Source organism: Hyperolius riggenbachi, chromosome 2, assembly GCF_040937935.1.
Source record: "Hyperolius riggenbachi isolate aHypRig1 chromosome 2, aHypRig1.pri, whole genome shotgun sequence".
In the NCBI taxonomy this organism is placed as follows: domain Eukaryota; kingdom Metazoa; phylum Chordata; class Amphibia; order Anura; family Hyperoliidae; genus Hyperolius; species Hyperolius riggenbachi.
In genome coordinates, this window is record NC_090647.1 from 210654635 (window position 1) to 210668815 (window position 14181).

Below are 14181 nucleotides of genomic sequence, written 5' to 3' on the forward strand. Positions count from 1 at the left end.
GGTTACGGTGGGGGTGTTACATAGAGAGAATCTACAGTTTCTGTTCTTGCGGATGACAACCTCCACAATCATTCTTGGTATGCCATGGTTACTTCACTCCCCTCAGATCAATTGGGCTTCAGGTCAGCTAATGAGCTGGTCTACCCATTGTTATCATCATTGTCTAGCGAAGGTAACATTGGGTAAAACCAAGATTCACATGGAGGGGTTGCCAGACCAGTATTCAGAATTTGCGGATGTGTTTTGTCCCAAGTCAGCAGATAAACTTCCTCCGCATCGTTGTTTTGATTGTCCCATTGATCTCAGGTCGGGTTGTATGCCCCCTAGAGGTCATCTCTATATTGTATCTGGGCCAGAGAATTTAGCTATGCAAGAATACATCCGAGAAAATTTAGCTAAAGGCTTTATTCATCCCTCTCGGTCACCAGCAGGGGCAGGATTCATTTTTGTGAAAAAGAAGGATGGAGGCCTCCGTCTATGCATTGATTATCGGGGCTTAAATAAAATCACAGTAAAAAATCGCTATCCTCTGCCCTTAACCACCCTGGCGTTCTATTAACCACTTGAGGACCTAGGGCTTTCTACCCCTTAAGGACCGGCCACTTTTTTTCCATTCAGACCACTGCAGCTTTCACGGTTTATTGCTCGCTCATACAACCTACCACCTAAATGAATTTTGGCTCCTTTTCTTGTCACTAATAAAGCTTTCTTTTGGTGCTATTTGATTGCTCCTGCGATTTTTACTTTTTATTATATTCATCAAAAAAGACATGAATTTTGGCAAAAAAATGATTTTTTTAACTTTCTGTGCTGACATTTTTCAAATAAAGTAAAATTTCTGTATACATGCAGCGCGAAAAATGTGGACAAACATGTTTTTGATAAAAAAAAAAAACCCATTCAGTGTATATTTATTGGTTTGGGTAAAAGTTATAGCGTTTACAAACTATGGTGCAAAAAGTGAATTTTCCCATTTTCAAGCATCTCTGACTTTTCTGACCCCCTGTCATGTTTCATGAGGGGCTAGAATTCCAGGATAGTATAAATACCCCCCAAATGACCCCATTTTGGAAAGAAGACATCCCAAAGTATTCACTGAGAGGCATAGTGAGTTCATAGAAGATATTATTTTTTGTCACAAGTAAGCGGAAAATGACACTTTGTGAGAAAAAAAAAAAAAAAAAAAAAAAAGTTTCCATTTCTTCTAACTTGCGACAAAAAAAATGAAATCTGCCACGGACTCACCATGCCCCTCTCTGAATACCTTGAAGGGTCTACTTTCCAAAATAGGGTCATTTGTGGGGTGTGTTTACTGTCCTGACATTTTGGTGGGTGCTAAATTGTAAGCACCCCTGTAAAGCCTAAAGGTGCTCATTGGACTTTGGACCCCTTAGCGCAGTTAGGCTGCAAAAAAGTGCCACACATGTGGTATTGCCGTACTCAGGAGAAGTAGTATAATGTGTTTTGGGGTGTATTTTTACACATACCCATGCTGGGTGGGAGAAATATCTCTGTAAATGACAATTTGTTAATTTTTATAACACACAATTGTCCATTTACAGAGATCTTTCTCTCACTCAGCATGGGTATGTGTAAAAATACACCACAAAACACATTATACTACTTCTCCTGAGTACGGCGATACCACATGTGTGGCACTTTTTTGCACCCTAACTGCGCTAAAGGGCCCAAAGTCCAATGAGTACCTTTAGGATTTCACAGGTCATTTTGAGAAATTTCGTTTCAAGACTACTCCTCACGGTTTAGGGCCCCTAAAATGCCAGGGCAGTATAGGAACCCCACAAATGACCCCATTTTAGAAAGAAGACACCCCAAGGTATTCCGTTAGGAGTATGGTGAGTTCATAGAAGATTTTATTTTTTGTCAAAAGTTAGCGGAAAAAGACACTTTGTGAAAAAACACAATTAAAATCAATTTCCGCTAACTTGTGACAAAAAATAAAATCTTCTATGAACTCGCCATACTACTAACAGAATACCTTGGGGTGTCTTCTTTCTAAAATGGGGTCATTTGTGGGGTTCCTATACTGCCCTGGCATTTTAGGGGCCCTAAACCGTGAGGAGTAGTCTTGAAACGAAATTTCTCAAAATGACCTGTGAAATCCTAAAGGTACTCATTGGACTTTGGGCCCTTTAGCGCAGTTAGGGTGCAAAAAAGTGCCACACATGTGGTATCGCCATACTCGGGAGAAGTAGTACAATGTGTTTTGGGGTGTATTTTTACACATACCCATGCTGGGTGGGAGAAATACCTCTGTAAATGGACAATTGTGTGTAAAAAAATCAAAAGATTGTCATTTACAGAGGTATTTCTCCCACCCAGCATGGGTATGTGTAAAAATACACCCCAAAACACATTATACTACTTCTCCCGAGTACGGCGATACCACATGTGTGGCACTTTTTTGCACCCTAACTGCACTAAGGGGCCCAAAGTCCAATTTTAGGATTTCACAGGTCATTTTTGTTTCAAGACTACTCCTCGCGGTTTAGGGCCCCTAAAATGCCAGGGCAGTATAGGAACCTCACTAATGACCCCATTTTAGAAAGAAGACACCCCAAGGTATTCCGTTAGGAGTATGGTGAGTTCATAGAAGTTTTTATTTTTTTGTCACAAGTTAGCGGACATTGATTTTAATAGTTTTTTTTCACAAAGTGTCATTTTCCGCTAACTTGTGCCAAAAAATAAAATCTTCTATGAACTCACCATACTCCGTACGGAATACCTTTGGGTGTCTTCTTTCTAGAATGGGGTCATTTGTGGGGTTCCTATACTGCCCTGGCATTTTAGGGGCCCTAAACCGTGAGGAGTAGTCTTGAAACCAAATGTCGCAAAATGACCTGTGAAATCTTAAAGGTACTCATTGGACTTTGGGCCCCTTAGCGTACTTAGGGTGTAAAAAAGTGCCACACATGTGGTACCGCCGTACTCAGGAGAAGTAGTATAATGCGTTTTGGGGTGTATTTTTACACATACCCATGCTAAGTGGGAGAAATATCTCTGTAAATGACAATTGTTTGATTTTTTTACACACAATTGTCCATTTACATAGAAATTTCTCCCACCCAGCATGGGTATGTGTAAAAATACACCCCAAAACACATTATACTACTTTTCCTGAGTACGGCGGTACCACATGTGTGACACTTTTTTGCAGCCTAGGTGCGCTAAGGGGCCCAACGTCCTATTCACAGATCATTTTGAAGCATTTGTTTTCTAGACTACTCCTCGCGGTTTAGGGGCCCTAAAATGCCAGGGCAGTATAGGAACCCCACAAGTGACCCCATTTTAGAAAGAAGACACCCCAAGGTATTCTGTTAGGTGTATGGCGAGTTCATAGAAGATTTTATTTTTTGTCACAAGTTAGTGAAAAATGACACTTTGTGAAAAAAAACCAATAAAAATTAATTTCCGCTAACTTTTGACAAAAAATAAAATCTTCTATGAACTCGTCATACACCTAACAAAATACCTTGGGGTGTCTTTTTTTCTAAAATGGGGTCACTTGTGGGGTTCCTATACCGCCCTGGCATTTTACAGGCCCAAAACCGTGAGTAGTCTGGAAACCAAATGTCTCAAAATGACTGTTCAGGGGTATAAGCATCTGCAAATTTTGATGACAGGTGGTCTATGAGGGGGCGAATTTTGTGGAACCGGTCATAAGCAGGGTGGCCTTTTAGATGACAGGTTGTATTGGGCCTGATCTGATGGATAGGAGTGCTAGGGGGGTGACAGGAGGTGATTGATGGGTGTCTCAGGGGGTGGTTAGAGGGGAAAATAGATGCAATCAATGCACTGGGGAGGTGATCGGAAGGGGGTCTGAGGGGGATCTGAGGGTTTGGCCGAGTGATCAGGAGCCCACACGGGGCAAATTGGGGCCTGATCTGATGGGTAGGTGTGCTAGGGGGTGACAGGAGGTGATTGATGGGTGTCTCAAGGTGTGATTAGAGGGGGGAATAGATGCAAGCAATGCACTGGCGAGGTGATCAGGGCTGGGGTCTGAGGGCATTCTGAGGGTGTGGGCGGGTGATTGAGTGCCCTAGGGGCAGATAGGGGTCTAATCTGATAGGTAGCAGTGACAGGGGGTGATTGATGGGTAATTAGTGGGTGTTTAGGGTAGAGAATAGATGGAAACACTGCGCTTGGGTGGTGATCTGATGTCGGATCTGCGGGCGATCTATTGGTGTGGGTGGGTGATCAGTTTGCCCGCAAGGGGCAGGTTAGGGGCTGATTGATGGGTGGCAGTGACAGCGGGTGATTGATGGGTGGCAGTGACAGGGGGTGATTGATGGGTGGCAGTGACAGGGGGTGATTGATGGGTGATAGGTGATTGGCAGGTGATTGACAGGTGATCAGTGGGTTATTACAGGGAAGGACAGATGTAAATATTGCACTAGCGAATTGATAAGGGGGGGTCTGAGGGCAATCTGAGCGTGTAGGCGGGTGATTGGGTGCCCGCAAGGGGCAGATTAGGGTCTGATCTGATGGGTAACAGTGACAGGTGGTAATAGGGGGTGATTGATGGGTAATTAGTGGGTGTTTAGAGGAGAGAATAGATGTAAATGCTGCGCTTGGGTGGTGATCTGATGTCGGATCTGCGGGCGATCTATTTGTGTGGGTGGGTGATCAGATTGCCCGCAAGGGGCAGGTTAGGGGCTGATTGTTGGGTGGCAGTGACAGGGGGTGATTGATGGGTGATAGGTGATTGGCAGGTTATTGACAGGTGATCAGTGGGTTATTACAGGGAAGGACAGATGTAATTAATGCACTGGCGAATTGATAAGGGGGGGGGGGGGGGTCTGAGGGCAATCTGAGCGTGTGGGCGGGTGATTGGGTGCCCGCAAGGGGCAGATTAGGGTCTGATCTGATAGGTAACAGTGACAGGTGGTGATAGGGGGTGATTGATGGGTGATTGATGGGTAATTAGTGGGTGTTTAGAGAAGATAACAGATGTAAACGATACATTTGGGAGGTAATCTGACGGCGGGTTTGCGGGCGATCTAATGGTGTGGGTGGGGGATCAGATTGCCCGCAAGGGGCAGGTTAGGGGCTGATTGATGGGTGGCAGTGACAGGGGGTGACAGGGGGTGATTGATGGGTGATAGGTGATTGGCAGGTGATTGACAGGTGATCAGTGGGTTATTACAGGGAAGAACAGATGTAATTAATGCACTGATGAATTGATAAGGGGGGGTCAGAGGGCAATCTGAGCGTGTGGGCGGGTGATTGGGTGCCCGCAAGGGGCAGATTAGGGTCTGATCTGATAGGTAAAAGTGACAGGTTGTGATAGGGGGTGATTGATGGGTGATTGATGGGTAATTAGTGGGTGTTTAGAGGAGAGAATAGATGTAAACAATGGATTTGGGAGGTGATCTGATGTCGGATCTGCGGGCGATCTATTGGTGTGGGGGGTGATCAGATTGCCCGCAAGGGGCAGGTTAGGGGCTGATTGATGAGTGGCAGTGACAGGGGGTGATTGATGGGTGATTGACAGGTGATTGACAGGTGATTGACAGGTGATTGACAGGTGATCAGGGGGATAGATGCATACAGTAAACGGGGGGGGTGGTCTGGGGGGGGGTCTGGGGAGAATCTGAGCGGTGGGGGGTGATCAGGAGGGGGCAGGGAGCAGGGGGGGATAAAAAAAAATATAGCGTTGACAGATAGTGACAGGGAGTGATTGATGGGTGATTAGGGGGGTGATTGGGTGCAAACAGGGGTCTGGGGGGTGGGCAGGGGGGGGTCTGATGGGTGCTGTGGGCGATCTGGGGCAGGGGGGTAAAAAATCAGTGTGCTTGGTGCAGACTAGGGTGGCTGCAGCCTGCCCTGGTGGTCCCTCGGACACTGGGACCACCAGGGCAGGAGGCAGCCTGTATAATACACTTTGTAAACATTACAAAGTGTATTATACACTTTGTATGCGGCGATCGTCGGGTTAACATCCCGCCGGCGCTTCCGTATGGCCGGCGGGATGTTGCGGCGGGTGAGCGGCGCCAGGCGGAGGCGGAGGATCGCGTCACGGATGACGCGATCGCTCCGCCCATGCCCCTACAAGGACCGCCGCCATTTGTCAATACGGCGGTCCTTGCGGGGTGCACTTCCCAGCCGCCAATTGTACATACGGCGGTCGGGAAGTGGTTAAGATCGCCAGGGCGGCTGCGGGAGGGTTTTTTTTTAATTAAAAAAAAACTATTTCATGCAGCCAACTGAAAGTTGGCTGCATGAAAGCCCACTAGAGGGCGCTCCGGAGGCGTTCTTCTGATCGCCTCCGGCGGCCAGAAGTAACACGTAAGGCCGCAATGAGCGGCCTTCCGTGTTTCGCTTACCTCGTCGCCATGGCGACGAGCGGAGTGACGTCATGGATGTCAGCCGACGTCCTGACGTCAGCCGCCTCCGATCCAGCCCTTAGCGCTGGCCGGAACTTTTTGTTCCGGCTACGCTGGGCTCAGGCGGCTGGGGGGACCCTCTTTCTGCGGCGCTGCGGCAGCGATCAGGCAGCACACGCGGCTGGCAAAGTGCCGGCTGCGTGTGCTGCTTTTTATTTGATGAAAATCGGCCCAGCAGGGCCTGAGCGGCAGCCTCCGGCGGTGGTGGACGAGCTGAGCTCGTCCATACCGCCCGGCTGGTTAATAGACGATTTGTTTACCCAAGTCACCAATGCTAAGATTTTCTCGAAGCTGGATTTAAGGGGTGCATACAACTTGTGCGTATCAGGGACAGTGATGAATGGAAGACGGCCTTTAACACACCCGGCGGGCATTACGAGTACCTAGTGATGCCCTTCGGGTTGTGTAACCCCCCGGCCATCTTCCAAGAGCTGATTAAAGAGGTCTTCAGAGAGATATTGGGCAAATTCGTCTTAGTGTACTTAGAGGACATACTAATTTTCTCATCCAACCTCTCAGAACACAGGAAACATGTCGGGTTTGTGTTACGGAAGTTAAGACAAAATATGTTGTATGCTAAGTTGGAAAAGTGCATTTTCGAAGTGACCTCTCTCGCCTTTCTGGGGTACATAATCTCGACCTCTGGTCTCTCTATGGACCCTGGAAAGGTTTCAGCTGTCTTGGAATGGCCCCAACCTGTAGGACTGAAAGCTCTCCAGAGGTTCCTGGGGTTTGCCAACTACTACAGGAGGTTCATAAAGGGGTACTCTACGGTGATTTCACCTCTCACCAGTCTCACCAAGAAAGGGGCAGATACTCATCACTGGTCCCTAGAGGCCCATGCTGCTTTCTCCACTCTGAAGAAATTGTTCTGTTCTGCACCCATACTGAGACATGTTGATGTCACCTTTCCCTTTATTGTGGAGGTAGATGCCTCAGAGGTAGGGGTAGGGGCTGTGCTGTCTCAGTGTTCCGGTTTGCAGGGAAAACTGCATCCTTGTGCCTATTTTTCCCGTAGGTTTTCACCTGCAGAGAAAAACTACGATATAGGCAATAGGGAACTTCTAGCCATCAAATTGGCCTTTGAGGAATGGCGACATTGGCTAGAAGGGGCAGAACATACCATTACTGTTTACACTGACCACAAGAATTTGGAGTACATTGAGGGCGCTAAGAGACTTAGCCCCCGACAGGCCCGGTGGTCGTTTTTTTTCTCAAGATTCAGATTTGTAATCACGTATACCCCTGGTAGTAAGAACATCAAGGCTGATGCCTTATCCAGGTGTTTTGAGCCCGAGAAAGCACAGCCCTCAGACCCAGAGACCATTGTGCCTCAGAAAGTGGTCCTGGCAGCCACTGAGACCTGGAAAGACTGGACTGTCACTTTAAGTCCGTTCCAATAAGATGTTCCAGAGGGGAAGCCTGAGGGGGTCATGTTTGTACCGTTGCCTTTTCGCCTACAACTGTTGCAGCTGTTTCATTCCCACAAGAATGCTGGGCATCCTGGGGCCACCAGAACTCAGGATCTCATTGCTATATGTGCTTGGTGGTCGTCATTGGCAACAGACTGTAAGGAGTATGTAAGAGAATGTGCAGTATGTGCTAGGAGCAAACCCTCCCGTCAGGCACCTGTTGGAACATTGCAGCCTTTGCCAGTTCCGAGTGAGCCGTGGACCCATTTGTCCATGGATTTTGTGGGCGAACTCCCCAGGTCTGAGGGCATGACGGTCATTTGGGTGGTAGTCGATCGATTCAGTAAGATGGCCCATTTTGTCCCCCTGAAAGGACTCCCCTTGGCCCAGGAATTGGCTGATCTCTTTATCCAGCACATTTTCCGGCTGCATGGCATTCCGGAAAATATAGTGTCAGATCGGGGAGTCCAATTTGTATCCAAGTTTTGGAGAGCATTCTGCCATCAGTTAGACATGGAGCTTTCTTTTTCATCAGGCTACTACCCACAGACCAATGGCCAGACCGAAAGAGTCAATCAGTCTCTGGAACAGTTTCTGAGATGTTATGTTGCAGATGCACAAACCGACTGGGTCAAATTTTTGCCGTTTGCAGAATTGGCACACAACAACCTGAAAAGTTCCTCTTCAGGATTTTCCCCATTTCAGGTGGTGACGGGAAAATCACCTAAGTTCACCCCATTGCCAGTGGCTTCTACTCAGTTTCCAGCCCTGGAGAATTGGCAGAGGTCTTTAAAACAGATTTGGGGAATGGCTAAAAGAAATCTGGGGAGGGCTTTTCAGAATCAGAAGAAACAGGCTGACAGGAGACGTTCCATAGAATGGGAATTTCTTCCAGGAGACTTGGTCTGGGTGTCCACACGACATTTGGCTCTAAAGCAACTGTCACCCAAGTTGAGTCCCAGATTTGTGGGTCCCTTTCCAGTGACCAGAAAGATCAATAATGTCACTTATGCCATTGATCTCCCTACCAGCATGCGAGGTGTGAGATTATTTCATGTGTCCTTGCTCAAGCCGGCAGTGCACGTGGATTCCGCCCCCCCCCCCTCCCTTTGTTGATTGATGACCAACCTGAGTATGAAATTGAAAGGATTCTGGACTCACGGCTTGTGCAGAACTCCGTGCAGTATTTGGTTCACTGGAAGGGGTATGGCATAGAGGAAAGAACTTGGGTGCCAGACTGTCGTATGCACGCAGAGGAATTAAAGAAGGAATTCCATAACTTGCATCCTGTAAAGCCTGGTGGGAAGTGTCCAGAGTCCACTCCTCAGGGGGGGGGGGGGGGTTACTGTGAGACATGCAGAAGCATGTGTCTGGTACTGTGAGAGAACGCAGAAAAGCCGCCGCGTGTACTGATAGCAAGGCGGCTGGTTCCGCGTCCAGTGCGGCGGTTTGTACGCAGCAGCATGCGTCTGGTGTGGCTGGGTCTGTTAGTTCACACAGATTCAGGAATACGCGCACGCACGCTGAGAGGCAGAACTTTTATGATGCCCAAACAGGGATCAGCTGACCAGGCTGGTCAGCTGACCTCAGAGCAAGTGGCTATTGGTCTATCACTCAGGGGTGGCGCCAGAGAGCGCTACTCTATATATAGTTACTGCTGGACAGTCGCAAGTTGTCTGCCGTTGCGAACACTACGTGGAAGCACTCAGACCATAGTCAGATCCAACAGTGTGTTTGAACCAGGAGGACCTGGGAATTCACACTGAGCTAGATTACTACTGTGTTATTATTGTGTTATACTTCAGACTAGTTCCAGGGTGTAGAGACCACAGACCTCACACCCAAGATTAGGGAACTTGTGTATCATTCTGTTATGCTTCAGACTAGTTCCAGGGTGTAGAGAACACGGACCTCACACCCAAGATTAGGGAACTTGTGTATTATTCTGTTATACATCAGACTAGTTCCAGGGTGTAGAGACCACGGACCTTGCACCCAAGACTAGGCATTGTTTGATATCTGTTATGACCTATTGCTTTCCTGACTACCTCTCCGCTCGCTGATTTGGTACCACGCAGATCTGATCATCCGTTGCCAACCCTGCCTGCCTTGGATACCGAATCAGCCTTCTGTCTTTGTACTTTGTCTGCCTGTGTGTTGCCGACCTGGCTTGCCCGACCTCGAGAGCTATCTCTCTCCTTTAGGAGATAGTCTCCAGATCAGCTAGTGACATCCACCTTCAGGTGTCACTCACTCACTGGTCCTTCCTACCTTCAGCCTGAGACTCCACCCCTTGGTAGATCTCAGGCTGCTGGAAGGTTCTCGTGCTTCTCAAAAGAGCAGTGTTGCCCACACTGCCAAGGAACACCTGCTCATCAGGTGGATTACTCAAAGTAAATACTGTTGCACCAAACACTCACGATATATACAGGTGTCCAGAGGTTAGTACTATATCTGTATTATTGGTGATTCTGCAGATCATCAATAATCAGGTATATATATGTATTCTTGGTGATACTGCAGATCACCAATAATCAGATTCTCTCTGTGTGCTGACACCGATCATTACATTATCTTTTAATTATGTGGAGACGTACAGAGGCGCCAGTAGGATAAAAGTCACTAAAACCGTTTAAAACGTTCGGGATGCGGCGGTGGTGGACCAGCCAACCCAAAACAGACAAAAGTACTGTCGATTAAAGTTGTACACAATTTATACAGAGGTGCCAAGCGTTATTTGGACTCCGTGCTGTGTATCACTCCTGTTTATTGCCTGATGAGGCGGGATTTTGCCTGCGAAACGCGTTGCAACTTTTTTAGGAGTTTGTGAATAAATTGTGTACTTTTGTCTGTTTTGGGTTGGCTGGTCCACCACTGCTTCTTAAACGTTTTAAACGGTTTTAGTGACTTTTATCCTACTGGGCTTCTGTACATCTCCACATATCAAGATTTCCACGCTTGGTGGAAGGGTGCCACACCCTCTTTTTCCCCTATCCACAGAGAGCGACGTCCTATTCCTGAGTGGGGACAGGCTTGTTCTCCCCACCTGCCTTTTCAGTGGTTGCCTTGGAGGTAACCCTGGTTTGTAAGTATATGACTTACGTTTCATATTACCTTTTCCATCCTCCAATACATACTACACTATATTGGGCTCTCGGTTTTCTGCCCTTTATATCTTTTAATTACCTGGTATCACTCAGCAACACTTTGGGATATAAAAACGGGTTTTACTTAATACAAGAAATATTGGGCCATATACAATTCACTTTTTCTCCAGAGATTTCCCATAGGAGATAATTTTTCCTCTTCTGTTTCAAATATTTTTAGCCTTGTGCAATGAAAAAAGTACCATAAAGTAGATAAAAAAATAAAATGAAAATTATTTTGCGTATTTTCTTGTTTGTAGTAGATCAAAAAATACAATGAAAATTATTTTGTGTATTTTCTTGTTTGTAAATGATTTAAAGTGGATCCGAGACGAACTTTTACTCCTTGCATATTTGTGTTCCTTACATATAGTTTATAGGGCATTCCTCAAGCCAAATACTTGTTTTGTTTTGTTTTAATACCCTAATTTCCTATAAACTAAACAAACCACACCCACAACTTCTCCAGAGTGCCTTGGCGCTTGCAAGGGATTGTGGGATTTCAGTCTGGGCAGGTGAAAAAGGTGTTACTAGCTATAGATTTCAGAGGCAGAGTTTTCACAATCTGAGAGCTGCGGTGCAGATACAGATCAGTTGCCTGTGTAATGGAGGAGATAGGAGTGGAGTTTTCACAGAATATGCAGATTAGCATGCCTAGATACAGATAAGCTTGCCTGTGTGTGTAATTGTGTAATCGTGACAAGCAGAAAACATGTCTGCTCCCATTGTATCACAGGAAAAAAGTATTAATATACTGTTGAAGCTGTTTGAAGATAGATTTGCTGTGTAAACTATCTAAACTTTAGATAAGATATATAGACAAGTCACTTGTTATATTTAGTTTTTCATCTCGGATCCGCTTTAAAGGGCATTTTATTGTCAAGGTGTGAAAAATATCACCTAGGAGAAAACTCAGGAGAAAAAGTGAATTGCATATGGACCATAGAATTTGTTAATAGATAACGGACCATATTCAATTCACTTTTTCCCCTGAGTTTTCTCCTAGGTGATAATTTCAAACTTGTCAATAAAATGCCTTTCAAATCATCAACAAGCAAGAAAACACTCAAAGTCATTTTAAGAGTACTTTTTCACTTTTTCAATTGTAAAGTGCTGAAAAGTTATTCTAAATAGAAGATGAAACATTTCTGCTAGGAGAAAACCCAGGAGAAAAAGTAAATTGCATATGTGTCTGTGGCGCATATGCAATTAACTTTTTCTCCTGAGTTTTCTCTTTGATAACATTTTCACAACTTGTCATAAAATGCATTTTAAGCCACCAGCAAGCAAGAAAATACTCAAAATAATTTTTATAGTACTTTTTCACCAACTTTTGAGTACTTTTTCAATTGTAAAATGCTGAAAAGTTAGTTTAAAGAGAAGATGAAAATTCTCTCCTATGAGATAACTCAGGTAAAAAAGTTAATTTCATATGGGCCTGTATGTGTAATGTACAGTTTTGCTGCGTCACATAATGGAGAGACAGCTGAAGTGGTAACAACTAACACAAATCTAAAAGAACAACCACAGAGGATGTTGCCACCTTGTAGTTTTGATCCCTCATGTGAATATGTTATGGAATTTTTCCAGTTCACTTAACTCAATACTAATCACCTCTTATCAGAAATTGTGTGTCCTAGTTAATGTGCATCATGGTTAGCTTAATTTTTCCATAATATGATTTATAAATATAAAAATTGTGCTATATTTCTCAATAAGTTCAAATAAAAACAACTGACAATGAGCTGGATAATTTCTAAGACGTTTGATGATTAATCTATTGCAGCAAATAGTAAATCACTACGGTGCAGTGCAGATGGAGTAATGGAATGTCGTACAAGTAATTAACAGCACAATTAACTGATGACACTTTGATAACACATCTTGTAGTGATGTAGTCTTGTATGCTTTACTGATTTAGAGTTCCAGTAAGGACAACATATGTATATATATATATATATATATATATATATATATATATATATATACAGTGGAGGAAATAATTATTTGACCCCTCACTGATTTTGTAAGTTTGTCCAATGACAAAGAAATGAAAAGTCTCAGAACAGTATCATTTCAATGGTAGGTTTATTTTAACAGTGGCAGATAGCACATCAAAAGGAAAATCGAAAAAATAACCTTAAATAAAAGATAGCAACTGATTTGCATTTCATTGAGTGAAATAAGTTTTTGAACCCCTACCAACCATTAAGAGTTCTGGCTCCACCAGATCAGATCAGATCCACCAGGATGGATTTTCAGATCTGTCGATGATTGCTTGATCTGCAGATGAATGTCAGTTAAATCGTGTGTATGATGATCTGCAGATCTCATAGACTATCATTGCAATTTCCAGGAATGGATTTTTGGCAGGAACAGATCTTTTGCAGATACTGATCTTTTGTGTCTGTACAGCATCTGTGTGTGCAGCATCTTGCAAAGATTTTTTTCTGATGTGGAGTTCAGCTCCATAGAATAGACTGTGTAGAGTATGGCTCTCATACTACATGAAGGGTGGTAAGATTGGTCTGTGATCTTTCATTTTCCAAAGACTATAGTCTGATGTGTGTATGCACCATTACTCCTTGATTGGATGTCTTGTTAATTGTCTATAACCTGTTGTCTATTCCCCATTTGCACTACAGCATATAAAACTGATTGTCAATCAGTGTTGCTATCTAAGACCACATACACACATCAGACCATAGTCTTTTGAAAATGAAAGATCACAGACCAATCTTACCACCCTTCATGTAGTATGAGAGCCATACTCTACAAAGTCTTTTCTATGGAGCTGAACTCCACATCAGACAGAAATCTTTGCAAGATGCTGCACACAAAGATGCTGTACAGACAGAAAAGATCAGTATCTGCAAAAGATCTGTTCCTGCCAAAAATCCATTCCTGCAAATTGCAATGATAGTCTATGAGATCTGCAGATCATCATACACACATGATTAGGAACTCTAATTAGCATTAAAAGTAAAGTGAACAAAGAAAGGAACAATAAAATTAATAACTTACTAAAATCCCTACAACAAGCAGAAAGTGAACATAAAAAAAGCTCAACTATAACATCTTTATCAATTGTGACTGAAATTAGAACAGAACTTAATGGTCTCCTGAATAACAAATGTTCATCAGAACATAAAAAATTAAAAAAACGATATACATTGGGGAAAAACAAATTGGGGAAAGTTTTAGCTACCCTTCTGA